The sequence below is a fragment of the Podarcis melisellensis genome, assembly GCF_964234715.1.
Source record: "Podarcis melisellensis genome assembly, chromosome: 2".
NCBI lineage: Eukaryota > Metazoa > Chordata > Lepidosauria > Squamata > Lacertidae > Podarcis > Podarcis melisellensis.
The window spans coordinates 91,929,211-91,944,247 of NC_138529.1; positions in this window are offsets into that span (position 1 = coordinate 91,929,211).

Here is a 15,037-nt window from a genome sequence, read left to right on the forward strand (position 1 = left end):
CTTGCTTTGCTTTAGTTTGTGGCAGCCACATATGCCTTCAGACAACACTTTGAGGCCATGGTTGGTATTATTTACTTTAAATATCTTGCCCAGATAAAAAACTACTTTAAATATCTTGCCCAGATCCTTTGGGTATAGGTGCACTGAGACCACCAGCTTCCTGAAGCTAAGTAGATGTGGTCACTGCCTGGATAGAATGCTATCTGGCACCTCCATGTACGTTGCATTGAGTTCCATCATAGAAGAAAGGTGGATATACCTGTGAGGCTATAAAACTTATAAAGTAATGGATGGATGTGTGAAATAATTATAGGCCAGAAATGGCTCATCCAATGGGGTAGAGCCACATGGCTAGCTTCCTAGCTGTGAGGTTGCTGCTGTTTACTGGGATGGGAAGGTCGGCTTCGCAGGCTTGCTGAGGGAAGTGTCACTTCTGCTACAGACTACTAATAAACTTTCAGGTCCTCGCAGGCCTTCCACTCAAAAATGGAATGTGTCAACCTGCCACTACAAGAGGATGCCCTCCTTTTAGGAATGAAATAATTTGTATTCACAGTGGAGGGAGGCAGAAAATGAGAGTTTAGAGAACACTTGTGCCAAAAAGAAAGGGCCTGTTTTGAACCCTTCGGCTCACTAAACATTTTTATGTAATCCCAATGTAAATCCATTAGTTTGTAATAGGATTAATTGCATGCCTGCCTGAACAATAAGATATGGAGAAGAAATGGAGCACTGGCAACAAGAGATACACGTGTGCCTTTCAGACCCAAAATGACAGGCTGGTAAATAGAACCCAGGAAGGCTTTTATGGTGTGAAAGTAGAGCAGATTTATTCCAGTCATATAAAGAGAAAGGATATAAGTTAACCTATGGAATAGGGGTTATTCAAGTTTCTGAAGCAGACCAGTGTATGGAATAGAAGAGGCTGTGGAAATACCAAAACCTCAAATTCTAGTGTAAAGTTATATTCTGATTCCCTGCTTACAATGTATTGGGCTTGGCAGTGGTGGGGGTTTGATGAGCTGTCCGAGTTTTTTAAAGGTACCAATCGCATAATGTATCTGTAGACAATATGAACCTCCAGTATATAATGATCTGTTGAAGTCAGTGTGGTTAAAGGGAGTTGTGACAGTGATCTTAGTGGGCTGCCATGCAAAAGGTGGAGAAGACTTGTTCCCTGTTGCATCAGAAGTCAGCATTAGAACCAATGGGTGGAAACTTCAGGGAAGGAGATTTTGGCTAAACATTAGCAGAAACTTCCCAACCTAACAGCTTCTTGACAGCGGCATAGATTGCATTTGGAGATAGTGGGCTTTTCTTTACTGGAAGTATTCAAACAGCAGTTGGGTGGCCAGGGAAGCTATAGTTGCATTTGTAGATTGCAGATCCTTCACTGAGCATGATGTTGGGGTGATGTGTAGGGTTTCTCAATGACCTACTTTATGGCTAGGCACCTTAGTAAAAGTTTGTTAACATCCAGCATCAAGTGATCTATGAACATCCATAGAGAAGACTGTGTTGAAGGAACACACATGGGCATGGTTAAGTCACTGGATTCTCTTTGAGTTCCAGATGGCACAGAACTCTCTAAAATGAAGGCTATGGTGGGGGAACATGGACACACTGCCAAGCCATGGGTTCTCCCAGAGCCCTCACAAACAGGTATGAAAACAGAATAAGATAGAGCCATCAAATCTAATCAGATTTTGCCTCTTAAAGATTCCAGTCTTTGAGGGGGTGGGACCTTTCTAATACAAAAGGAAGGAAGGAAGGAAGGAACTAGTAGGTTTTGGTTTTCCAGTTATGGGTAGTGAGCCCCAGACTTCACATTTGGGTGAAATGCAATTTAGGACTCTAAAAAGCAAATTCAATAGATATATCCTGTGAAGTTTAATTAGATTGGATCTAGGTAGGGACAGAGTATTTGCCCTTGTCCTTGTCAGCAGAGAAAAGCTGGTTTATGTTTACATCTTGACTTGCCCTGTGAGGTCAGTTCTGCACTAGAACTGCTATTTCAGACAAAATGGAAAATTGCGTGGTCAAAGGGTTAGGTAGACACTTCAATATGATTTTAGAATTTGGCAATCTTAGCTACAGCTGGCATACAAAGGAGCAGTTTGATCAAGCTGCATGAGGCAGATTTGCTGCTTGGCCTAAGGATAAAATCAACCCTGTCCTGTATAAGGTTGGCTAACGAGCAATAGATTTTGGGTGTTGGTGGTAAACGAAGCTGTATTGAAGCATAGCTATAAGCATAATATATATTTTTTTAAAATTGTCCAGTAGTTGGTCTCTAAGTTAAAAAATTAACTTACTTGGTCTCTAAGGTGCTACTGGACAATTTTTAAATTTTATTTTTATATTTCGACTGCCTCAGACCAACACGGCTACCTACCTGAATCTATAAGCATAATGTTTGAGTCAAAGTACCCAAACAATAATTTTCTCCATTTTATTTTGTTGCAAAGGAAACTAATAATAGGAATTCTAAGAGCTGGGATGCCGACATTCAGAGGTACAAGCCCCTCTGGCATGAGACACAGAAACTCTGTCTAATTGCTTGTGGCGCTTGTCATAAAGTTATGTGAAGGCTTTGGTGCGTAATGTGGAGGTGGTTTGAAGCATAGGGGAAATCTGTCTACCCTTTGCTTGCAGATCTATTCCTGACTCTCCCTCAGTCAGTCCAATCACTAGTGGAGGGGGGGGGCAGCCTCACACAGCTGGGGCCTTTGATCCCCATTCTCAGACTTCCCTATTTCTCCACCTCTCAAATTGTCATGCTAAGATACTGAAGTGGCATACACCACTTTGTACAAAATCCGAGATGGCTTAATGAAGACTGTTGCAGTACACTGTTCTCTCTTTTTTAACATGTACACTGACAAGCTACAGAAATGAAAAAAATAAAAAATAAGGAAATGCAATCTCCCCCCCCCTTTCTTTTGCCAGGTTTTGTGAACTTTCAAGAAACTGCACCAATGTTCACATAAAACTGTGTGCCCAATATTTTGCAAACAAACAGTGTGTTAGGTTATCAACCAAATTATTTCAGATTAAATCAACATAAGATGATGCTCTTCCAATCAAAATAACCTGCCCCAAATGCCTTTATTGGCTCATGCATTTCACACAGCTCTTTGTTCCACTTCATCTGCACTTTATTGCTGCAGTCTACATCTCATTAACTTCAGGGTAGTCCTATTAAAGTCAATGAGATTACTGTGGAGTAATGGGAATGGAGACTGTACAGCCCTTTTAGGGAAATCTCAAAGATATGAAGCTCAGAGACACAAACAGTCGTGACAACCAAACAGCCCCATAAATCCTGCCTCCCTCATTACTTTTGTCTAATCCTTTCCCAAATGACTGAGACTATGGAAAGGCATTCCCCAGTAAGTGAGAGATCTGTCATATAGGCAATAGTAGGGTAATACACTCTGATTGTCCCACCTCCATAATACACATCCCCATGAAAAATGCATGTCAGAAAGAAAGCTAATTTTCAAGGACTTTCTCTGTTGTGTAAGATATTCAAGTGGCTGAATGATATAATAAATGTACATAGCAGACATTTCTAAGTGGTGTATTAGAGCCGTAATCATATAATTCTTTTGTAGGGCAGTGCTGCCTTAATCAGGGGTCAGAGCTGGATTTTTAATGCATCCTCAAACATTGCAATAGTAATAATAGTAACAACAATAACAAATTATTCCACCCTTCATCTGAAGATCACAGGACGGTTTAAAATATAAAAACACAAAAGTATATACCAGAATAACAATATACCAGAATAACAAACAAATACAATACCCCCTCCAAAGGCCTGGGAAAAGAGGAATGTTTTTGCCTGGCCCCTAAAGAAGATATGTAACAAAGGCACCTGGTGAGCCTCCTTGTGGAATGCAGCCTATAAAAGGGGAGCCATTGTGGAAAAGGTCCTTTGTCAACAGCCATGAGAGCAGCTGCTGCTGTGTAGGGGCTCAGTGTCTTCAGGACACAGGAACAAGCAGGTATCCTTGCTGCATGGAATCCCTATGCAAAAGGAGCTGCTTGTGAACCGGAGCTTCTTTGAAACCATGTGCAACATGCAGTTTTTGAAGAAAGGAGACATAATGTCAGGGGTGGGGTAAAAGTGCAGCCGCACTCCCAGTTAAACATAGCACCACCCTTCTGTTTATTTATAGTAATCTGCCATGAACCAACAGGAAAATATATATAACAAATATGAAGCAATTTTATTGTTTGTTTAAAATGTATAATTAAAAAAATATATGAATACATCACTTGCCATGCAGTCCTAACTATGTCTACTCAGGAGTACGGAATTTGAATTCAGTGGGGATTGCTCCCAAATAAGTGGGATCACGATTGATTAATATTATGCAGCTTTCTTAGAACTAAGGCCCATTGGTTTCAAAGGCATTTCCCTTTCAGAAAAAAACAAATCCTAAACCAGGTCTGCATAACTTATTTATCAGGGTTTTCTCCTGTTGCTTTTCTGACAAATATTGCCTCCTAAAGCCACCCTTATCAATTTACAAAAACGAAAGACAGGCGTTGCCTTCAGAATTAACAATTAAAGAGATAAGGCACACAAGGGAAAAGGGAGAGGAGATGACAAACGAAAAGGAAAGAGATCACTTTGACATTCTCTGGACAGAGTTGTAAACAGGCATTTTGGAGCCTGGCAGATCTTCCCTTGCTGGTGCTCTTCCTTAGATTCAATAGCCTTTATTCCTCTGGCCAATGACAGAAGCCAGCTTGTGTCTTCTGTTCTTCAGGCAGCTGGTAGCTGAAGCCAAGTGTTCTTTCAAGCAGGAAGTAGGAAAGCAGGCTCCCTGCAGTTGCCCTAATTCTAGACCAATCATAACTTGCTGTGTGATGTTCTTTCTTGAAGATGGGGTGCAGCCTCCCAGTGGTCAATGGTCCGTAGCTGATGACAGAGTCCAAAGTGTGTGTGCTTTCCATTCTGAAATCTTAGGGCAACTCAGTGACAGTGACAAGATGCAACAAGCTAAATGCAGTCCACTGGCCACTTATCAAGGTCTGGCAGATGCTTGGCAACCCTTCCACTTTTGTGGAACCAGGTGAGCAGCGAAAACAGGTCACTTTTTGGGTTCATGGTGTTCCTCTATAGATGACAGACTGCACTCATCTTGGTGGGTCACATGAGTTTTGCCAGGTTTAACTAATTTACAAAGAGAGGGAGAGGAGAGGAGAAAAGGGAAGGAAAGGGGGATATCCTTAGTACATAGAGTTAATTATGTCCAAAGGACCTAATAAAATGGGCTCCAATGGACTCATTTGATCTGCATTGGCTTCTTTTGCCATTACAATCATGTCACTGAGCCCCAGTATTTGAAAACTTTCTGCCCTCCACAGATAGCTAGTTCCAACCGAAAGGCGGAAAAGAAAAAAAGAGTGAGAGAGGCTCACTCAAATCAATATCCCTGAGCTTATCTATAATGAAACTGCAAGCTCTTTAACCCTGGAACTGAACTCTCAGGCCTGATTGGAGATAATTGGGCAAGGAAGTTCTAAAAGTCTTCACAGAAATAATCAGAGGAGCTTTTTATTAAAGTTATTTTTAAAACAGCTGTGGGTGTTGTATCGAATGTGGCTTCTGCTCCGAGTGCCTGTGTGGCTGCAATTTATTATCGAGCAGGCTTTAGGCATGAAGACAATTATAACATTCTTAGCAATCCCATTTTAGTGCCCTCAGGATAGCTCTGTGGCTATCGCTAACTCAATTTCTCATTCATATCATGAACCTTAACAAGTTGGTTTTTTTATTAGCAATCAACAAGGTGACAAAGGGGTAGTTGGCCTTTTTGTTTTCTCAGAGGTACACACACACACACACACACACTTTCTTCATTTATGGCTGAGGTTTCCTAGAACTGAAGATATCAGATAAATGGGTCACTACTCAGATTGATTTTCCTTATGGGAGAGAAAACTAGAAGAATAGAGCATGGCAATTACAATGAACCTGGAATGATGCACTTTGTGAGCTTGCTAAATGCTCCTCGGATCAATGTCCTCCATCTGTGCTGTGTGGAAGAGAAGCCTACAAAGACATCAGATTGGCTATAAATGTGGGGTGCTGGATGGCGCTTAATGTGCATCAGCTGGAAGTAGTTAATCAGCAGGGAGAAAAAGTGAGGGAAAGGCTAAAACCGGTTCATTTACCAAATATATAAGAACCTGTTGTGGTCTTGGACCATTTCTCCTTACCAGAAGACTAAAGCAAACCGAAAGTAATTGCATCCTTATTTGCAGGGAAATGTAGAGTTGGAGGCAAATGGCTGTTCAAAATTCCTTGCCTTATTTGTGGACAGATAAATTGGGGGGAGGGGAATCTTGCCATCAAATTTTTTTAAGGGGAGGAGAGACTTTCCAGCAGGAAATGACTCACCACATGTAACGGCAGCAGCACAGCTTCTTTCTTTTTCAATCGTACTTTCAAACTTCTACACTGCTCTGAATCTACTGTCATTCTGGGCCACTATTATTATTAGGCGGAGTAGCAGTAGTCCTAAATGGTGGCTGACATTTAAAATTGTGGAGAATTGTATTTATGAAGGCTAAGGAGAGGGGAAATATCAGGATTTTTTCAGAAATCAAGTCATCTGATACATTTTGACTGAGCTCTAGAAATATCCTAGTTCAAAAGCCTATGTATCAAAAATGGATATGAGAAGTCTCCCTGTGTAAAAGAAAACTGGGGAAGGAGGAATCAAAACTTTTGTTGTTGTTGTTGAAAGACTGAAATTAAGAGATACCACTATTCACTTTTCTGGAATATGAGGGCCAGGTTGACACCTTCCCACTCTTATTCTGTTCAAGGCAGTAAGTTCAACCAGATTGAGGTTTGGTCCTAAGCAATGGAAGGCAGTTTGGAGATCAGTCAGGAATTTGAGTGCTAGCAGGAGATCAAGTACAATCAGGAGCTCAGGTGAAAGTAGGGCCTTGGAGAGCTTTTCAGTGGAGCTCAAAAGAGATCAGGCTATATATGCAATAACACACAAAATGGGTTTTAGCTGTTTGTTTTAGCAGCAGTCTAGAATTCACTGAGGATTGTGTCAGGTTGCAGCTCTGTCTGCATGACTAGTTCCAGCTCTGCTGGAAAAATCTACAGGGCCTTGCCAAATTAGAAGGTTCATTGCTAAGAATGGTTTCCTTGGAATCTGAGAAATCTAAGGGATGGTAGCTCAACTATCTTAGGCTAGGAACTCCAAATAATAACCTTGGCAATCCACAATGCATACCTTGCTTTTAAGGTGACCAGCCACAAATCAGTGCCAGGGAATGACTTATGCCTCCAACCTACTTACTTACTGTGCTACTGTTCCAGAAGTGGTTGCAATGGTAGTAGCAGGAGGGATGGAGACCATACTGACACTCACTATTCCTGTATCCTCCACCTTCTTCTCCTCATTCTCTTCTGTCTACATGGACACTGGGGAATTGGGTTCAATGGGAAAACTACCGGTATATTTTCTAACATTTCAGAGAGGGACAACTATAGTTTCTAAGATTTCAGAGATGGAAAACAGCTATATTTCTCAGCTGGAAAGAGGAGCAGAAAGAACTCCTTCCTTCCCCCTACCACTTTCACAATAAGGGGAAGAGTAGGGGGAGTGGGGATACTGTCAAAGCAATAGCAGCTATTGTAGCAGCAGCTGCTATCAGGTAACGTGGCTTGGGAGTCTATGGCTATGATGTCAGTTCTGAGAAATTCTAAGCATTCTCCAGTTTTGCCTTCAACTGAGAGTTCCAAACCAAATTGAACCTTACCTATTTCTGCTTCCTTTGTGTGCCTGTCTTGCATCTCCATTTGCAGCAGAGACAGTAGACGATACCCTATGGGGCCAGTCCCTATCACAGAGTGTTCGTCACTGGTTTCGTCTTTTGCCTTTATCTCCCTGGTGACTCAAGAACATCTAGATAGAATGCCACCATCTAGAAAATGATGGCCATCATCATTTTAGGAGTTGATTCCTCCCAACATAAAATAAGCAAATAGATGCTAACTGCATTTTTGCATTTCACTTCCACCCCTCCCCTCCCCTCCCCTCCCCACTCCACTGCTTTCTACACATATTCAGAACAGGATGACACTGGAAACATATCGGAGATCCTGAAAAAGAACTGGCTTAGTCTCAATGTGGCTTGAACACCCACAGTTTTGTTTGAAAAGCTCAGCTCCTTCTTCCCTTTGCCTCGAGGACTCAATATTAGTTTCACCTGGCAGCCTGGACAGTCTTGCTTTATCAAAACTGTAGGGGTCTGATTGTCCCATTTAGTGCAAATACGCATGCAGGAAGAAAGGATGCACTCAGCAATTTGCTTCTGCAGGGCAGCATTTACTGGCTTCACCAGCAACAGACACATGCACACAGAGTTCTAAGTGTCAGTAATGCTGCGTCAGGGAAAAAAAATGAAAGACTGAAGGACAAAGAAGTACCATAAACTCCTCTGATGCACATCTCAGCTTGAAGGAAAAGGATAGTACAAGAGACTCAAAACATAAAGAACCCTTGGCATTTCCCACTTGTGTATGGGTGCTTCAGTTTTAAATGCATATTTGTGGAAGGCTGAGTTTTCACAGAGATACGTCTCATAAAATATGAAAACCAAAAAGGGGGTGGGAAGAAGGCACTTGGTGAAGATGAAATGCCCACTGCAAGAACGAGAGTTCTCAGAGTTCCAAAACATTTTATCATGCTCAACACATTCATATAAGGTATTTGTCAGTGCTATTTTTCCAAAAAAAGAAATGCCGGAACTCATCATAAACGCCTCCCTTGTAATGGAGTTCCAAACCAAATTGAAGAGGTGCTGGAGCTGAGTTCCGGTGAGTTCTGGCTGAAAAAAGTGCCCTGCTGCTCATGCATATGGTACTCATGCATACGTTCTATGTCCACTGTTGGGGAAATAATCTCTCTGAATACCAGTTGCTGGAAAGCACGGTGCGGGGGGAGAGTGCTCTTGTGCAGAGCTTGGCCTCTGTGAAAACAGGACGCTGAACTAGATTGGCCATTGATCAGATCCAGTAGGTTCTTCTTATGTCCTTAGGTAAAGGTAAAGCTAAAGGGACCCCTGACCATTAGGTCCAGTCGTGATCGACTCTGGGGTTGTGGCGCTCATCTCGCTTTATTGGCCGAGGGAGCCGGCGTACAGATTCTGGGTCGTGTGGCCAGCATGACTAAGCTGCTTCTGGCGAACCAGAACAGCGCGCGGAAACACCGTTTACCTTCCCGCCGGAACGGTACCTATTTAACTACTTGCACTTTGACATGCTTTTGAACTGCTAGGTTGGCAGGAGCAGGAACCGAACAAGGGGAGCTCACCCCATCGTGGGGATTTGAACTGCCGACCTTCTGATCAGCAAGTCCTAGGCTCTGTGGTTTAACTCACAGCGCCACCCGCGTCCCTCTTATGTCCTTAGGTGCTCATATTTACAGTATTTTCCCTCTTTCCCTTTTCCCTTTAGGTGGGGATAGGTGAAGTGTCCTTACCTGATGTGTTAGAAAGTTGCAGAAACTGCTTTCTTTGTGGTGAGAGCCTGCCATTGAGGATGGATTCTGCCACTCCTGCTAGTGAAATTAGGAGGACTGTTTGGAATAAATATTTTACACCAGGGTGTATTGGTGTACTGTAGCTTGCTTACATGTCAATATCTGTCCAGGGTTGTCTGGGTCTCATGGAGTAGACAAATGAGTGGGTTATTGATTGAGGGTGAAAATTATGGGAGTGGTTGCAGAGTATGGTTTGAGGGTGTGCTAGAAGAATGAAGTTTGAATATATTGGGTTACAGTGCTTAAGTGTTTGATCTGAATGTGTTGAACATGTAAGAGTGTGCTTGAATGGGATGTATTTTTAGCTGTGGTTAGATTAAATTGCATTTATTGTTGTTTAGGGGGCTGGGAATAGAACTGGATCGGTTTGTTTTATTGTATGATTAATTTGGCATATGGTGGTTGGGAAGAGTGAGTTTGTTTTTCTTTGTTAATCATGTTGCTTAAAATGTGGCGTTTATACTTTGTTGTTGTCTTCAGAATAAAGGAGGCAGCTTGAGGACACTTCTGCAAAACATGCACATTTGCAGGGATTTTGATTGTATTTATGTTTCCTTGTACATAATGCAAAGTTTTGGAGGGGAAATAATATCTGATATTATTGGAAGAGAGCCATAGTTGGGGTTTATGCACCCAAGAACTATATATGCTTAAGCCAAAGATTATAGCTTTGATTTCCACTGTTTAGAGGGGGAAAGCCTGCTGGAAAAGTTAATACATCTTTAATGCTCAGCACAAACTACAGCAAAGCAAGCTCCATCACTAATAATATAGTCGCTGGGGCAGCTGTTTGCTTTCTTTCCCATCTGGATCACAAGTGCAGAGAAGCAGATAATTGTTGATTAGGGAGACACAGGTTGAGGAATTAAGAAATGAAACAAGGAGGCACAGTGGCCAACAAAATAGATTTGCTTAAATGGGGGTGGGGAACAACAATCCTCAAGAAGCACTAATGACTCAAGTTTGCATCAGCCACCAAACAGAGGGAAAATATCTCAACACATGGCAATCCAAGCATGGAGAGGCTGTGTAGAGCTGCTGTGGGACCATAGACAATAGAATATGTAAGAGGGGGCGGATGGCTGAAAGGATGGGGTGGGACTGAGCCCACCCCAAGCAACACTGCCCACAAGCTACACTGAAAAAAAGATAAAACACAGTTGGTTATCGATGCACTTATTGATCTTTCCACCTGCCTTGCCCCACTCCCTGGCCCTGGGACTCCTCATGAGGGAGCTGTGCCTGGAGGAAGAACTGTGAGAGACTTTGTCAGGCAAGGCCTCTTTCCACCTGCCTTGCCCCACCCTCTAGTCTCTGCTTCTCAATTTGTATTATTTTATGTACTGTGGCTTGCCGTTGTTTTATTGATTATAGTTTAGAAATTATTTACTGTAACTGTTGAGTGGATTTTGGTTTAATTTTTATATGTTGATATTATTATTTTATACTATTCTAAAAATGGTTGAATGTTACTTTTTGATGTAGGTTGCTTATTTTAAAGTTTTGTTTTATTATCACATTTTTGTATTGCATTAGATTGTTATAAGTTGTACATTTTTTGTTTCTTCAGCTTGTAAACCCCCCTTGAGTATTGTAAGATAGAAAGACAGTATACAAATAAAAAATGATGATGAATGGTGATATGTAGAGAGGGCAACCAAGATGATCAAGGGTCTGGAAACCAAGCCTTCTGAGGGACAGTATAAGGAGCTGGGTATGTTTAGCCTGAATAAGAGGAGATATGAGAGCCATCTTCAAATATCTTAAGGGCTCTGATAAGGAAGATGGAGCAAGCTTGTTCTCTCCTGCTCTGGAGGGTAGGAGTTGAATCAATGGATTCAAGTTACAAGAAAGGAGATTACGAGTAATCACCAGGAAAACCTTCAGTCAGGAAGAGCTGTTCAGCAGGGGAATGGTCTCCCTCAGGAGGTGGTGGAGTGTCTCCATCCTTGGAGGTTTTTTAGTAGAGGTTGGGTGGCCTTCTGTCATGGAGGCTTTAGTTGAGATCCCTGCATTGTAGGGGGTTGGACCTTGGGGTGCCTTCCAACTCTACAGTTCTATGATTCTGTGATTTGCAGGAGAATGTTTCCACACTTTCCCAAGATGTTTGTGTGTGTTTCTTTACATGCAATGTATATATTCCACCCTTCATCATGGATTGTGTTGTGAACTGCCCTGAGATCTACAGATGGAAGGGTGGCCTACACATTTTATAAATAACTATAAAAGATCGATCAATTTTTTACACTCACTCTGTGGCCAACTATTTCTCATGGGTCCTATAAAATCATGTTATTACTGGAACAGTTCATATCCTAGACATCTGCAAATGTGCATCTGTTAATCACTTTATGCAATTCTACACACCGTATAGGTAGCTTCAATCTCTACCCCTCTTTTCCAGGTGCTGAAATTTGAATGACTTTTGTAGCTGCATTTTTTTTATATATATAAAAAGTGAAGTAAGTGAGCAAGCTTGTGCTAGTGATTAGGAGAACGAATGCCTTTGGGACACAAAGGCACATAGGGGCTATGTTGAGACTAAATTGTGTTTTCTGATATGTATGAGGTTTGGAGGCTCATTTGGTCCAAAGTTAGCTCCTTGCAAATGTTTTTAGACTGCTTCAGGATAGGCATCCATAAGATGTGTATCCACTGAGCCTTTTAAAACAATCTCTGGTCATTTTTTTCCAGGAGCTGCATAGAGGCCACTGAATCTTGCTTACTCTTACATTTGGTTCCCCACCCCCAAGGAAGCAGCACATAAAACCCACTTATTATGGATAGATATGAGATACCGGTGACTGAAATTTTATAGCTTTGGTTTTACTGTTGAAAATGTAGTTATTTTGGGATCTCAACAGCAATAAACACGTATATAGATTTCCCTCCCTGTGCTGAGCAAGCTGGGGTAAAATTAAAACATAAACTCTTTTCTGCATGCTTCTTTGGAAAGGCTGTTCATTTAGATAGCTGTATTTTCAACTAGCAAGTACGTGGCACCACTTTCCCTTCCAGAGATAGCCAGAATTAATGAAATTAATCTCGTATGTGAAAAGGAATCACTTGGCGGATATTTTGTACGGCGATATTCTAATTTGAGATCCTGATTGCTTATTTTCCAACAGGTGTACAAATTGCTTTAATCAATACTCAAATATTTCATGTAGCCATCTTCTTGGAAAGCAGTTGCGTTTTCTAAACTATATCAAATTTCATTATGAAAATAACTTACTCGTATGCAGTTCCATTGACCTCTGTTATGGGGGAAGCTTTAATTAAACCTAATAACTCTTGAATAAGATCTTCATTTGGGAGTTTTAATGAAGATACGTGTCTAACCTTTTCTATTATATGGCGCAATGGATTCCCTTTTGTTGTCAAATTGAGTATCAGAGAGGAACGTTTTAATTAAGAGTTAGTTGTGTTCTTGGCTGAACCCCCTGTTCTTGCAGTAGAGGAGATAACAGCCCTTGAAAACAAATCCCCTCTTGTCCAGAATTTCAGTATATTATAAATTCATTCTGTGTTTGACTACCACATATCCTTTCTGTGGATACAAAAGACCTGATGTGCTATCACTCTTTGCCAACATGAGCCTTCCATTAAAGAGCTGTCAGGCACACCCTTTCGGCCAAACCCTGTTCTCTGCTATAGTTGAAGCAAAGAGAATGAGGCATTGCTATCCACTTTCACAAAAGCACAGATAATTCACCTGATGTTCCATGTGGTTTACTATGCAGAGGGTCGAGCTTGGGTGTGGGAAAGAAAGGAATTCAGTAATGCTCCGTGTGAGCATAATATCTACAAGTACAGTGGTACCTCAGGTTACATACGCTTCAGGTTACATACTCCGCTAACCCAGAAATGCTTCAGAACTTTGCATCAGGATGAGAACAGAAATTGTGCGGCGGCAGCAGGAGGCCCCATTAGCTAAAGTGGTGCTTCAGGTTAAGAACAGTTTCAGGTTAAGAACGGACCTCCGGAACGAATTAAGTACTTAACCCGAGGTACCACTGTATTATTTATTTTGCTCAGTATTATATTCATTCAAAATAAACAAATACCTTTTATGAATTTCTGGGAATCTCATGAAGTTGAGATCCTATATATTCATTTATTTATTATTGATATATTAAATTATGTTGTTGCTGTTGTGTGTTTTTTGTTGTTGTTATATTTATTATTCACACTTCGCCTTAAGTTTCCAGGGTGGGTTACAGCATTAAAAAGAACATTACAAACGACTTAAAACAACTTACAGCTATAAGATAAGGCGGGTCCAAAAAACCCCATACACCTTAAGTATCAAAAGCCAGGATAAAAGCCAAAAGTGTGTCTTCATTTCTTGCCTTTCCTCTGAGCCTTTCAGTACAGCCAACAAGGTTGTCCTTCCCTTTTATCTTGACAACAACATTGTGAGTTAAATTAAGCTGAGCAAGAGTGACTGCCCCAAGATCACATAGTGAATTTCTTGGGTGAATATGAATTTGACACTCTACCATTACTCCACGTTGGCCGTCACAGTATGTCAGTGTATATTACAACAAGAAACAACATGTAGTGTTGCATGTCGTTCTATTTGTCTTGTCATGCCTAGATATAAAACCCAGTGCCCCAGTTGGTTGCCTCTTGAAGAATTATCCCATCCAATATCTTGAGTCCACAGGCCAGTTGAGGGCAAACAGTAGTATTTACATCACACTGGATCTCATGGAAGGCTTGCAGATGCCATCTATGATTTCATCCCAGTCTAGGAGTGAATGGTTTAAATTATGTCCAAGGGCTTTGTGCAGTGTCTCTTTCTCTTCTCTTGAATAGTCGTCCCTGAAAAATGAGAAACGTCTCAAATGAAGATTTTTCTCACTGAACATTTTAATTTCTCTACATACTGCCTAACTCCTGATAACCTAAAAACAACTTGCCTGCTATTTCAGCTAGTAAACAACATTCATTACCCAGTGCATATTGCTGTTAATAGCTTGTACATACTCCTTGAGGCTATGTGTATTCTCCTAATAATTAATTTATTAATACGATTCCTGCAGGAGCAGTGGCAGAAATCTAAAGGCTTCAGAAAGAGAGGAAAACAGAGACAGTACAATTCATTGTGTGTACCAAAGATCCTTCATTAAGAGCACATCAAGCTCTGATAATTGAACTCAGGGGAAAATCATTGCCTGATTTGTGTGTGTGAAATTGTCTTCTCAGAATATTCTGAACTCTCCCTGCACTTTTTTTCTGCCTCATGCATAATATTGTTAACTAATCTGACTTGCCAGATATACTGAAAATGTGAGTTGCATCTGAGAAAACATGCTCCATGGAGATGGTGACGTTAGGCCATGCCCTTCACCTCCCCCACTTTAAATCTAATTGCCAGCTTTCAATTCCAATAAGGGAAGTGATTTGAAACTCTCATCATCTTCTGTAAAGTTAATGCAAATAGAAAA